This window comes from Choloepus didactylus (assembly GCF_015220235.1).
Source record: "Choloepus didactylus isolate mChoDid1 chromosome 26 unlocalized genomic scaffold, mChoDid1.pri SUPER_26_unloc1, whole genome shotgun sequence".
Classification (NCBI taxonomy): domain Eukaryota; kingdom Metazoa; phylum Chordata; class Mammalia; order Pilosa; family Megalonychidae; genus Choloepus; species Choloepus didactylus.
The window spans coordinates 3,421,519-3,435,561 of NW_023637614.1; the positions used below are offsets into that span (position 1 = coordinate 3,421,519).

Sequence of the window (14,043 nt, forward strand, 5' to 3'; positions counted from 1 at the left end):
TGAACAGTTGATTGTGTACCATGGATGATTGTATGGTATGTTAATATATTTCAATAACACTGAATTTAAGAAAAACAAAAAAAGTGCTGGACAGGATCTGGGGAAATAGGTACACATTTTCACTGTTGGTGGGAATTTAGAATGGTGTACCGGCTCTGAAGGCAGTATGGTTGTTCTTCAGGAAGCTAAGTATAGAATTGCCATATGATCTGGTAATCCTGTTACTAGGTATACACTCAGAAATATGGAAAGGAGAGACATGAATAGACATTACACTCCAAAGTTTATAGTGGCATTATTCATGATTGCCAATACAAGCCAGATAAATATAACAAAAGAAAAGAAAATTGGAGACCCACACCCCTCATGATAGACAAGTTAAAATCCCCAACAAAATACTAGCAAACTGAATCCAACAGCACATTAAGAGAAATATACAACATAATCAAATGGCATTCATTCCAGGCATGCAAGGGTGGACCAACCTAAGAAAATCAATTAATATAAAACATCAGATTAACAGAATAAAGGGAAAAACCCACAATCAAAATTGATGCAGAAAATTCATTTGTACAAATTCAGCACCTTCTTGGAAAAAAACACTTGAAACACTATTATTAGAAGGAAACTTTCTCAATGTGTTAAAGGGCATATATGAAAAACCCACAACTTACATCATTCTTAATTGCCAAAAACTGAAAACTTTCCAATGAAGATCTGGAAAAAGAAAGATTCCCACTGTCACCATGGTCATTCAACATTGTATTGGAAGATCCACCCAGAGCAATTAGGTGAGAAAAAGAAATATAAGTCATCTGAATTGCAAAGAAAGAGGTAAAACATTCCCTATTTGCTGATTACATGATTCTACGTGCAGAAATTCTTGAAAAATCCACAACAAATATCCTAGAGCTAATAAATGAAACTGGATGTTTAAAGTCAACAGAGAAATCAGTACTGAATCTGCAATCAGAAGAAGTAATTAAAGGGGGTGACATCATTAACATGGCAACATAAATAGCAATTGAAAACTTCTTCCCACATATTTGGCAAAAAAGTAGGATAACCTTGAATTGCTCAGAACTTAGGAGTAGTGTATGGACATGAGAAGGACCCTACAGATGCCAAATTGAAGAAGAGAGATATCAAGTAGCAGAACTCCATTTGAGGTCAGTAGATACTCTCCCCTCCCCCTCAGTCTCATGCATTACAGAAGGAACAAATAACCAGCAGTTAAGTTTCTTCTCACTTCCCACCAGGGACACAGACTATAAAATCACTCACAGCAGTGAGACAGAGCCTCGGTTTTTGTAGAACAGGGGAATAGCAGAGGACATTTCAAGGCCCACATAAGTGAAGTATGAAGAGTCTGAGAAAACATGGGCAGAGACTCTTCAGCCCTGGATCTGAAAGCTTTCTACCACCCTTGAGGGCCATAGTATCCAGCAGCCTGATACTTGTCTGGAGATGGCAGAAAACTGTGGCAGCTGGGGGAGTCCTCTGCCAAAGAGACAGTGGGGTACACAGCCCCACATTGAGGCAGATTTTACCCAGTAAATTCAGGATGCCAGAAACCCACATCTTCAGCCCTTCACCATCATATGGGGCACCAGGATACAATTTAGTCCCGCCAAACCAGACTCAGGCAGGCTCCAAGTGATAAGCCAGTCCCAACCAGCCAGACTCAGCTGGGCTCCAAGAGATAATTCAACCCTCACCAGTTGTGCTCATTCAGGCTCCAAGAGGTAATTCAGGCATGTTCTGGTCAGACACAGACCTCAGATAAAGAAAAGAACACCTTGCAAGGACAATTAAGTCACCAAAGAGTGCCATCTGCTGGAGAGCCCAGAAAGTGCAAGAGAACTTTAGGACTTCTCAGAACCCCTCCAAACATTGTCCCAGGCCTAGTAGAGCTGGTCTAAACACTGTGCATGGAAACTGACCTTGCTTAAGTTGAGAAATATGGATGACCCAACAGTTAAGGCAGTGCTCTAAAACAAACCATGGCCTGCTGGCCAGCAGAAAACAAACACAATTTGGAGCAAGCAGACATTTTTACCCACACAGAGAGAAGTTGCTGTTGAACCCAGTGCCTACCTACAAGAAGCTGGCAGGTAGGTGCTTGATTACAGAGGAAGATGGGAGGCAGAGGAAGACTGAAAACTGGCCTGTGAGAGAGGCATACAGGTACAGCAATAACAAGAATAAGAAGAGCTAAAAATTTCTTATCAGTTAAAAGCTATGTTAGAGCTCTAGAATAAAAAGAACTGAATGGCAAAGAACAGATAGAGAACAAATTCTACAAACAAGATAGCCTGAAATAAAAGAGTGAAAACAACCTCTAGAATAAAGAAAGGTTCAAAGGGTTATTTCCAAGTGGAGGGTAGGGAGATCAGGGTCAAAGCTTTCAAGAGTTTTTCAGGGTCTAGGCCTTCTTGAGTTGGACAGAATAGTAAAGTGGTAATCAGTATTCCAGGGACCAAGCAAAGGCATAGGGCTCCATTCCCTGCAAAGATATGAGAGTAAAGCAGGGCATTATTACCATCATCCATCAGGATCCTGAACCAAAATAGAAGAGGTGAGCAGGCTATTCTCATGTCATTTCAAAATCTGTTTTACAGATGATGCTTGATTTGCAGAATGATAATATTTTTATCTTTTCTTTGATAGAAAGGATGCTATTTTTGTGTGTTCTCAAATATATTGAATTTATCAATGTACCAAAATGATATAAGCATTTCAGAATGCTTTTAAAAGAGCATAATGTACCTCAAATACATATTTTTAAATGCATGACTGCATTTTTTTCTCATCTTAGTATTATTTTCATCATTATAATTCAATATTTCACAAATAAAGTCTAAGTAAGTGGATGCTTCCTGGTTAAAACATTGAAAAACTTCAAAATTTTGAGAATCAATTTTCAAACAAGGATTTCAAAACTTTTTAAAATGCATATCTTTCTTTGTATGTCACCTTATTATTCAGAGTATGCTGATTCCTGACCCCTAAAAAATTATTTTCAGTTTAGAATGAAGTTACGCTCCTGAAAAGAGGTTTTGCAACTGTTTCTACCTTCTGGAAGGTACCAATTCCTCCCTTGAAGGGCTTTTACCTGATTAACTCTAGTTAACCCAGGGCAATCTCACTTTTGAGTAAAGCAAAATTACTGATCTGGGACCTTAATTTCATCTGCCAATTTACTTCACTTTTGCCAAATTCCAGTGGCTACAAGTAAGTCACAGTTCCCATCCACACTGTAATGGAGGGAAGAAAATGGTCATGAACAGCATCAGGAGGGAATCAGTCCTGCTGCCTGCATTCTTTCCACCATACTAGCTCACCCAGCCTCTTCATATCCACAGTGTAAATCTGCACAGAACACATATCTCTGTGTTCTCAGTAGTAGTCTATTTTTCTTTTTCTCCCTTCTGCTATATTCACAGCCAAAGCAGCTATTATTCAAATCTGCTGATGTTGAGGCAGGGGGATATGGGCTTACTAAATGACTACTGAATGATTATACAGAGAATTCTTTTTACTTTCTAGTGTGTTAGCACAGCCAGAATGAAATATCTGAAATTGTGGAACTGTAACCCCTAATATACTTTGAAATTTGCTCTGTAGATACCTCTATCTTGTAAATGAAGAATGAAGTTGGAGAACTTCCACTTCCCCATGTTAGCTCATTACAAAGCCACAGTAATCAAAATAGCATGATACTGGCACAAGGACAAAGACCAATTGAATAAAATTTGACAACTTAAAAAGCAACCCTCATTATTTCTGGTCAACTTATATTTTGCAAAGTTTCCAAGACTACTCAATTTCTAAAAAACTAGTTTCTTCAAAAAAAGTTGCTGGGAGAATTGTATTTCCATTTGGAAAAAAAAAAGGGGGGGACCAATAAAGTTCACAACATCACACCATATACAAAAATCAACTCAAAATTCATCAAAAGCCTTAACATAAGAGATAGAATTTTTAATCCCCTGGAGAAAAATAAAAAATAAGGAAACAAGTTCAGAATCTCTTGTTAGGCAGTGGCAGTGGTTTCTTGCACTTTACACTCAAAGCCCAAGAGAAAGCAGATAAATGGGACATGATCAAAACTAAAACTGGTTTCTCAAAGTAATTAATGAAGGTAAAAGGAGAGCCTATACAATGGGAGAAAATATTTGGAAATCACATATCCAATGAAGGTTTAATGTTAAGAATATTTAAAGGAATCCCTCAACTTAAAAGCAATCAAATTTAAAAATGGTAAAAGAAACTTGAACAGACATCTCTTGCAAAAGATCTAAAATTGTCTAAAAAGCACATAAAAAGATACTCAACACCATTAGCCATCAGGGAAATGCATATCAAAATCTCAATGGGAAACAATTAGCATGGTGACTACTAAGAACAATGGTATATAAGTACTGGAGAGCATGCAGAGAAACTAGAACACTCATTCATTGCTGGTGGCAATGTAAAATGGTGCAGCTGGTGTGGAAGACAATTTGGCAGTTCCATAGAAAGCTAAGTATAGAACTACCACATAACCCAGGAATCCCAGTACTGGGTATATAACCAAAAATTGAAAGCAGGGAGTCGGATATTTGCACACAGGTGTTCATAATGTTGTAATTCACAAATGCCAAAAGATGGAAGCAATCCAAGTGATCATCAACCAATGAATGGATAAACAAAATCTGGTATACACACACAGTGTTATATTATTTAGCCATAAAAAAGAATAAAGTCCTGATATACATGACAGCATGGATGAACCTTGAAAACATGTTGAGTCAAATAAGCCAGCCATAAAAGAACACATATTGTATGATCTCACTGTTCTGAAACATATTAGAATAAGCAAACTCAGTATCAGAACATAGAATATAGGTTACTAGGGGAAGGGAGTGTGGAAGGAATTGGCAGTTGAGGCTTAAAATTTACAGGGTTCCAATTTTGAATGATAGACATATTTTGGTAATGGATGGTGGTGATGGTAGCACAACATTTTGCATGCAGTTAACAGCAATGAAATAAATATTTGACTATTACTAACAAGGGAGGTTTTAGATGGTTATGTAATGGTAACATAACAAAAACTCTTAAACCTATAGAGCTATACTACACAAACTATGAACACCATGAACTCTAGTACAATTATAAAAGTATGCTAACAGGAAGAAGATTGCAGAATAGAGTGGAGTGAAAGCTAGTTTGTACCCCTGGAACAAATAATAAACAACCAGGAACAACTATAAATAATCTGGAATAACTGCAGGGGGGACAAATGTGACTGTCCACTCATCGTACATCACCCTGAATTGGAAGGAATGCCTGAGATCACAGCATAAAATCTGTAAGTAAAAACTGTGGATCCAACCTGCGAGGCCTGTCCTCCCCACAGCCTGTACTGCAAAGCTTCATGGTGCTAGAGAAAAGCACTCTCCAAGCACATGAATATACCTCAGCTGAGCCCCAACTGGGGTTTTAATTAACAAACATTGACTCCTTTATAAAAGATAGGAATACCCAACAAGCAGACACAGGCTTGTGATGATGACTGACCTTGGAGGGCCAGAGAATGGCCATATAGCAGCCCTTAATGTGGGTTTCTGTCACTTTTTCAGCTCAGAGGAGAAAGCCTCAGCCATTTTCATTTCCCAGCACTCTGACAAGACAAGGGTGGAGACAACGCAGGCAGGGAGTCCATCTAAATGTAAATGACATTGCCCTAGGGGATGTATTTTCCCTAAGAAGAAGTTGGTGCCAGGCTCTACTACCTGCCCTGCATTTGGAACCAGACTCCAGAGCCTGGAGTAAATCAGCAAAGGGCCACACCTCCTTACACCACACTGAAGCTACAGGATGACAGGTGTCACCTGCAGGGCAGAGAGGCACAGTGACTTGAGGCCTCATAGGGCATACCAATCTTCTAAGACAAACTCACAGGGAGACATGATACTATTGTCTCCTGCTGAGGTCTGAGCCTGTTCTGTTCTGGGAAAACCTGATTGAGGTAACCAGGGAAATCAGATACCAGGACAACAGAAAGCTACAACCTACACTAAGAAAAATGAAGTTATGCCTCAGTCAAAGTCAAAACTTATATTTCAACTGAGACACAGGAATTTAAATAACTAATACTAAATCAATTCAAGAATTTTAGGGAAGATATGGCAAAAGAGATGGAGCATATAATGAAAACACTGGGCATACATAAAGAAGAAATCAAAAGTTTGAAAAAACCACTGGTAAAATCTATGGAAATGAAAGGCACGACACAAAAGATGAAAGACAAAATGGAGACATATAACAGCAGATCTCAAGAGGCAGAAAACACTCAAGAACTGGAGAACAATGCACCTGAAAGCCTACACACAAAAGAACAGAAAGAGAAAAGAATTGAAAAATATGAGCAATGTCTCTGGGAACTTAAGCACAAAATGACATGCAGGAATGTACATGTCATTGGTATCCCAGAAGGAGAAGAGAAGGGAAAAGGAGCAGAAGCAATAATGGAGGAAATAATCAATGAAAGTTTCCCATCATTTATGAAAGACATAAAATTACAGATCCAAGAAGTGCAGCATACAGAAAACAGAAGAGATCTGAATAGGCCTACACCAAGACACTTAATAACAGATTATTAAACATAAAAGATAAAGAGACTACTGAAAGCAACAAGAGAAAACTGATCCATCACAAGCACAGAAAGCTTGATAAGAATATGTGCAGATTTCTCAGTAGTAACCATGGAGTCAAGAAGGAAGTGAGGTGATATATTTAAGATACTGAAAGAGAAAAACCACCAAGCAAGAATCCTATATCCAGCAAAACTGTCCTTCACATATGAGTGTGAGCTTACAATATTCTCTGACAGACAATGACAGAGTTTGTGAACAAGATATCTGCTCTACAGGAAACATTAAATGTAACACTGCAGACAGAAATGAAAGACAGAAGTGAGAGGTTTGGAAAACAATTTTGGGAGATAGTAGCACAGCAATGTATGTACACTGAAGAAAAATGACAATGAGTATCCATGAAAGAGGAAGGTTATGAGCATGTGGGACACCAGACAAAAGATGAAGTACAAAGATTGGGACTGTATAAGTCCATGAAACCTCGGGTTCTCAATGAATGTGATAAAAGGTACAAATATGTTTTTATGTGAGGTAGAACAAATGAATGTAAACATTGCAAGGTGTTAAAATTTGGGTGGGGCTGGGGCAAATTAAATCAATGCAAACTAGAGACTATAATTAACAGAAACCTTGTATCATGCTTCCTTTAATATAACAAAGGCAATATACCAAAGATAAATACATATGTGGGTCATACGGGAAGGTTATGGGACTTCTGGCATTGGTGATATTGCCTGCCACTTGACTCTACTTGAGTTTAATGCTCTCATTCCTTTTGTTTCTTTCTAGCTGCTATGATTTTTCTCTCTCTTCCTTCTTTCTTTTCCTTTTGTCTCTACATACTTTGACTCTTCCTCCTTTTTTGTGGAAGAAATGGAGAAGTCCTTATATAGATAGTGGGAATGGTGTTGAATACATAAATACATGACAATACAGGGAATCAATGATTGTTTTCTTAGGATGGAGTATATGGTGTGTGAATAAAACCATCTTTAATAAACGGGCTGATGAAGAAACCTTGAGGGCACTGTATTGAAAGAAATAAGACAGACACATAAGGACTAATATTGCAGGATCTCACTGATATGAACTTAGTATAACATGTAAACTCATAGACACAAAATGGAAGTTACCAGAATATAGAACAAGGCTAAAGAATGGGGAGTTGTTGCATATTATGAGCAGAAACTTCAACTAGTGTGAACTTAAACATTTGGAAATGAAAAGAGGTGATGGTAGCACATTGTGAGGACAACTAACAGTGCTGGAAGGTGTGTGAAGCTGGTGGAAAGTGTAAGCTCAGCATCACATATGTCACCAGAAGGAAAGTTGGAGGTTAAAAGGGGGGAATGTTTAAAACAGTGAATCTTGTGGTGGACAATGTCTGTGATTAATTGTGCAAATATTTGAAATCCATCTCATGAACTAGAACAAATATATGACATTATAACTAGAAGTGAATAACTGAGGGGCATATAGGAAAAGTATATACCTATTGCAAACTATATTCTACAGTTAGTAGTATTTTATCATTCTTTCATCAAGTGTAACAAATGTACTATACCAAATCTATGATTCAATAATTAATGGGGACTCAGGCAAGATGGTGGCATAGAGAGGAGTGGAAGCTAAGTAGTCCCCCTGGAACAACTACAAAAAAACAGAAACAACTAGTAAATAATCCAGAATAACTGCGGGGGGACAAACGAGACCATCCATTCATCATACACCAACCTGAATTGGGAGGAATGCCCGAGAACACAGCATAAAATCTGTAGGTAAAACCTGCAGAACCAGGTCGGGAGACCCCCTCCCCCATAGCCCGAGCTGCGGAGCCACGTGGTGCCACAGAGAAGCTCTCTCCCAGCAAGGGAATACAGCTCAGCTGAGCTCCAACTGGGGTTTTAAGTAGCGAGTGTGAACTGCTCACTACAGGTACGCAGCCCCAAAAAACAGACAGAGGCTTTGGGTGATGACTGACCTGGGAGAGCTGGAGAGTGACCTTGGACTGGGTCTGAAGGGGACTATCTGTTTCTTTTTCAACTCAGTGGAGAAAGCCCCAGTCATTTTCAGTTTCCAGGGCTGTGACTCTGGGAAGGGTGGAGACAGCACAAGCAGAGAGCAAGACCATTGAAATGCTAATGACCTCCACCTGAGGGGTCTGTCTTCTCTAGGAGGAAAGGGGTGGGGCCCTTTCCATTCAGAACCAGACCCCAGAGTCTGGGGGAACACGGCCATACCTCCTCACACCAGTCAAGAATTATAGGCTAACAGGTGTCACCTGCTGGGCAGAAAAGCACAGTGACACGAGGCATCAAAGGGTGGAGCAATTTTCTAAGACACACCCGCAGGGAACCAGATACTGAATATTTCTTCCCTCTGGGACCTAAGCCTGTGCTGGTCTGGGAAAACCTGATTTGGATAACCAAGGAAACCATGCCTAGACAACAGAAAATTACAACCTACACTAAGAAAAACAAAGTTATGGCCCAGTCAAAGGAACAAACGTACACTTCAACTTAGATACAGGAATTTAAACAACTAATGCTAAATCAATACAAAAAGTTTAGAGAAGATATTGCAAAAGAGATAGAGGCTGTAAAGGAAGCACTGGACATGTATATGGCAGAAATCAAAAGTTCAAAAAACCTACTAGTAGAATCTATGGAAATGAAAGGCACAACACAAGAGATGAAAGACACAATGGAAACATACAACAGCAGATCTCAAGAGGCAGAAGAAAACACTCAGGAACTGGAGAACAAAACACCTGAAAGCCTACACGCAAAGGAGCAGATGGAGAAAAGAATGAAAAAATATGAGCAACGTCTCCGGGAACTCAAGGATGAAACAAAGTACAATAATGTATGTATCATTGGTGTCCCAGAAGGAGAAGAGAAGGGAAAGGAGGCAGAAGCAATAATAGAGGAAATAATTAATGAAAATTTCCCATCTCTTATGAAGGACATAAAATTACAGATCCAAGAAGCGCAACGTACTCCAAACAGAAGAGATATGAATAGGCCTACGCCAAGACACTTAATAATCAGATTATCAAATGTCAAAGACAAAGAGAGAATCCTGAAAGCAGCAAGAGAAAAGCAGAAACCATGGAGGCAAGAAGGAAGTGGTGTGATATATTTAAGATAGTGAAAGAGAAAAACCACCAACCAAGAATCCTGTATCCAGCAAAGCTGTCCTTCAAATATGAGGGACAGCTCAAAATATTTTCTGACAAACAGACAATGAGAGACTGTGAACAAGACACCTGCCCTACAGGAAATACTAAAGGGAGCACTACAGGGTGATAGAAGACAGGAGTGTGTAGTTTGGAACACAATTTTGGGAGATGGTAGCACAACAATGTAAGTACACTGAACAAAGGTAACTATGAATATGGTTGAGAGAGGAAGATGGGGAGCATGTGAGACACCACAAGAAAGGAGGAAAGATAACGACTGGGACTGTGTAACTTGGTGAAATCTAGAGTATTCAACAATTGTGATAAAATGTACAAATATGTTCTTTTACTAGGGAGAGCAAGCAAATGTCAACCTTGCAAGGTGTTAAAAATGGGGAGGCATTGGGGGAGGGATGCAATCAGCATAAACTAGAGACTGTAACTAATAGAATAATTGTATTATGCTTCCTTTAATGTAACAAAGGTGATATACCAAGGTGAATGCAGATAAGAGGGGGGGATAGGGGAGGCATGTTAGACACTTGACATTGGTGGTATTGTCTGATTCTTTATTCTACTTTGATTTAAGGTTATTTTTCCTTTTGCTGCTTCCTAGCTGTCAATTTTTGTTTCCTCTTTCTTTTGCCTCTCTACCTTCTTTGACCCTCCCTCCTGCCTTGTGGAAGAAATGTAGATGCTCTTGCTTAGTATGAGAAGAATGTTCAATTTGGATGAACTTAAATGTTTGGAAATGAACAGGGGTGTTGGTAGCAAGATGTGAGAATAACTAACAGCACCGAATGGTGTGTGAATGAGGTGGAAAGGGGAAGCTCAGAGTCATATATGTCACCAGAAGGAAAGTTGGAGGTCAAAAGATGGAAATGTATAAAACTGAATCCTATGGTGGTCAATGTCCATGATCAACTGTACAAATACTAGAAATCACTTCATGAACCAGAACAAATGTATGACAATACAATTAGAAGTTAATAATAGAGGGGCATATAGGGAAGAACTATATACCTATTACAAACTATATACTACAGTTAGTAGTATTTCAACATTTTTTCATAAACAGTAACAAACATACTATATCAATACTAGGAGTCAACAACTGAGGGGGGTTGTTTAGGGATAGGGGAGGTTTAGAGTTTCCTTTTCTTTTTTTCTTTTTTCATCTTTCACTTTATTTCTTGTCTGGAGTAATGAAAAGTTTCTAAAAATTGAACAAAAATTAAGTGTGACGGATGCACAGCTGTATGAGGGTGCCCAGGGGCAAGTGATTGTACACTTTGGATCTTTGGATAGTTGTATGGTATCTGAACAATCTCAATAAAAATGAAAAAAGAATTGATGGGGGTGTTTAGCGGTATGGGAGGATTGGAGATTCCCTTTTTTTGTCTATTTGTTTTCTGGAATAATGAAAATGTTCTAAAAATTGAAAAACATTAATTGTGATAATGGATGCACAGCTGTATGATGGTACCATGGTCAATTTGTTGTACACTTGGGATCTTTAGATAATTGTATGGTATGTGAGCAATGTCAATAAAAACTAAAAAAAAATTAAAAATTAAAAATATCAATTGTAACAAATGTTCCACAACAAAACAAGTTGTTGTTGGTTGTGTTGTATCTGGAAAACATGTATTATATGCATGATTGTTCTGCAATCCCACAAACTTAACATTGAAAGAATCACTATGGGCTCCTATATACACACACAATTCAGCCAATATGCTTAGGAACATACATGAATTTTTTCATGAATTATTTGTAAGTCACTTGTGTTTGAAAGTGCACATGCATGTGGATAGATATGGGTAGATATTGAAATAGAATCGATAGGAAGGGGAGGGAGAGAGACAAATATTTTGAGGGACTGAGAAAATGTTAAAATTGGGCTAACTCTGGTAAATATATGGATATATATTATACTGTACTTTCAATTATTTTGTAAGGTTGAAATATTTTCATGAAGTTGACACAATTTTTGAGAAAAATTTATGTGAATTTGAGATAGGTAACATTTACTTCGTTAGTCCATTCAATATTTTTAAGTTACATAAGAGCAACTTTGCTGCCAAAATATTTAGTCCCTACATCCCCTAAATTATCTTTTTTTGATATACTGTAAGTCCAATCTTCTGAGAACCTATTTGCCTTTCTATGTAAACTTGATGTATAAAATTTCCATGAAGCCTTATACAAAGAGATAAAGTAGAAAATAGCACACATGAATCAGAGTTTAAGTATTCTTATAGTACTGAGTTGAATGAATAGTTACTCAATATTGTAGGCACCTGGCTTTATTTCCTCCCTTAAATACTATTTCTTTAAGATCTATCTATAAAGAAATTAGTTTAAAATTAGAGAAAATAAAGGAAGATGAAAATCTAATATAGAAGGTAACCTGGAGATATGAATATAATGTAAAATATACATTTGATTAACATAATTGAATATAGTCATACCCCTGAAGAATGTATAAAGCTAAAGTGTGAACAGGCATCCAAGTTAATGGAACTATCTATCAGCCAAGAATGACAGATATATGCATATACTTTTTATTCATATATCATCTCTGTACTATGGAAATAAGTATATTTTATTTGTGATATTATCAATTTATATTTTTCTCTGCTAGAAAAGTTCCACTGAAGCAACAGTGTGGTAATTTGAAGCTGTATGTCTGCCAGAAAAACAAGTTCTCTAATACGTTTAAGTAGGAAATTTTGATAAGGTTATTCAGTTAAGGAATGTCCCATGTCAAGCAGGATGGATCCTAATCCTATTAATGAAATCTTTTATAGGAGGAGGCAATTGAGACAGGGAGAACCACAGAAGCAAGAAGATGAATACAAAACCCCAAAGAGGAGGGAGAGACCAGGAGACACCACAATGTCCCTGCCATGTGATAGAAGAGCTAAGGATCACCAGCAACTGGTCTTGGGGAAGACAACATTGCTTGATTTGGACACTTTCCTGGTCTCAAACGACAGGCTAATACATTCTCTTTGCTTAAGCTGAACCATTTCATTGTATTTGTGCTGAGTAGCCTAGGAAACTGGAACAGTGCATTCTTTTGTTAAATTGCTAACCCTGTATTTTCTATGACAATCTCTTAATTTATATCAAGCACCTTAATGAACAAGCATTTTTTTCTCATTGTTGACTTTCTAATAAAGCACACTTGATATTTCATAATAAAATTTGCTATTTCACATGTCATTCTAAGTCTGTGGGTACCTCTGTTTTAATTTTCCTTATGTTTAAAATAGTATCTTAATCCATTATTTTTCTGTCCTCACTGGTTTCATGTTCCTAAAACAACTCTGTGTCACATGTTCAGTTGTTATTTGCAACAACACATTATCTAGAGATAAACAATGGGTTTAGATTTCTTAAACTGACATTCTAGGATTTCCAAAATTGATTTCTATCAGAGACAATCTCATCTTGTCTTTTACACTTTCATTCCAACAGACATTATCCTTTTCTTCCTCTTCTGTTACCAACACTATTGATTCCTAGATATCCCCTAAACTAAAACAGGAAAGAAAGAGAAACTTATAAGCCTGCCCAAAATAGTTAATATATTCAGGAACCACATATTCTTATCTAGTAGAATCCTGGGATATGGATAAAGTATAAGATCACATGTCATGGATTAGTATATTTTCTAATTTGCTAATGCTGCCAGATTGCAAAACACCAGAAATGGATTGCCTTTTATAAAAGGGGGTTTATTTGGTTACATAGTTATAGTCTTAAGGCCATAAAGTGTCCAACTTAATGCATCAACAATTTGGTACCTTCACTGAAGGATGGCCAATGGTGTTCAGACAACCTCTGTTATCTGGGAAGGCACATGGCTGGCATGTTCTCCAAAGTTCTGGTTTCAAAATGACTTTCTACCAGGACATTCCTCTCAATCCTTTAGCTTCTTTCCAAAATGTCACCCTCAGTTGATCCTGGGGTGTTTATCCTCTCTTAGCATCTCCAGAGCAAAAGTCAGCTTTTGAAGCCACCTCCAAAGTGTCTCTGTAAACTGCAGTTCCTCTATCAGCTCCTGTGCATTCCTCAAAGCTTCCATCTTGGCTTTAGCAAGCCCACTCCCTCCATCTAAACTTATATAGTTCCCCAGTGAACTAATCAAGGCCCATGCTGAATGTGGGGTTCACAATTCCATGGAAATTATCCAGTAAGTTATCACCC

At 37.9% G+C, this 14,043-nt stretch overlaps 1 pseudogene; it reads right to left on the reverse strand.

The window, feature by feature from the left end:
* LOC119525724 overlaps positions 1-14,043 on the reverse strand; it is a 33,870-nt pseudogene that overhangs the window by 3,014 nt on the left and 16,813 nt on the right.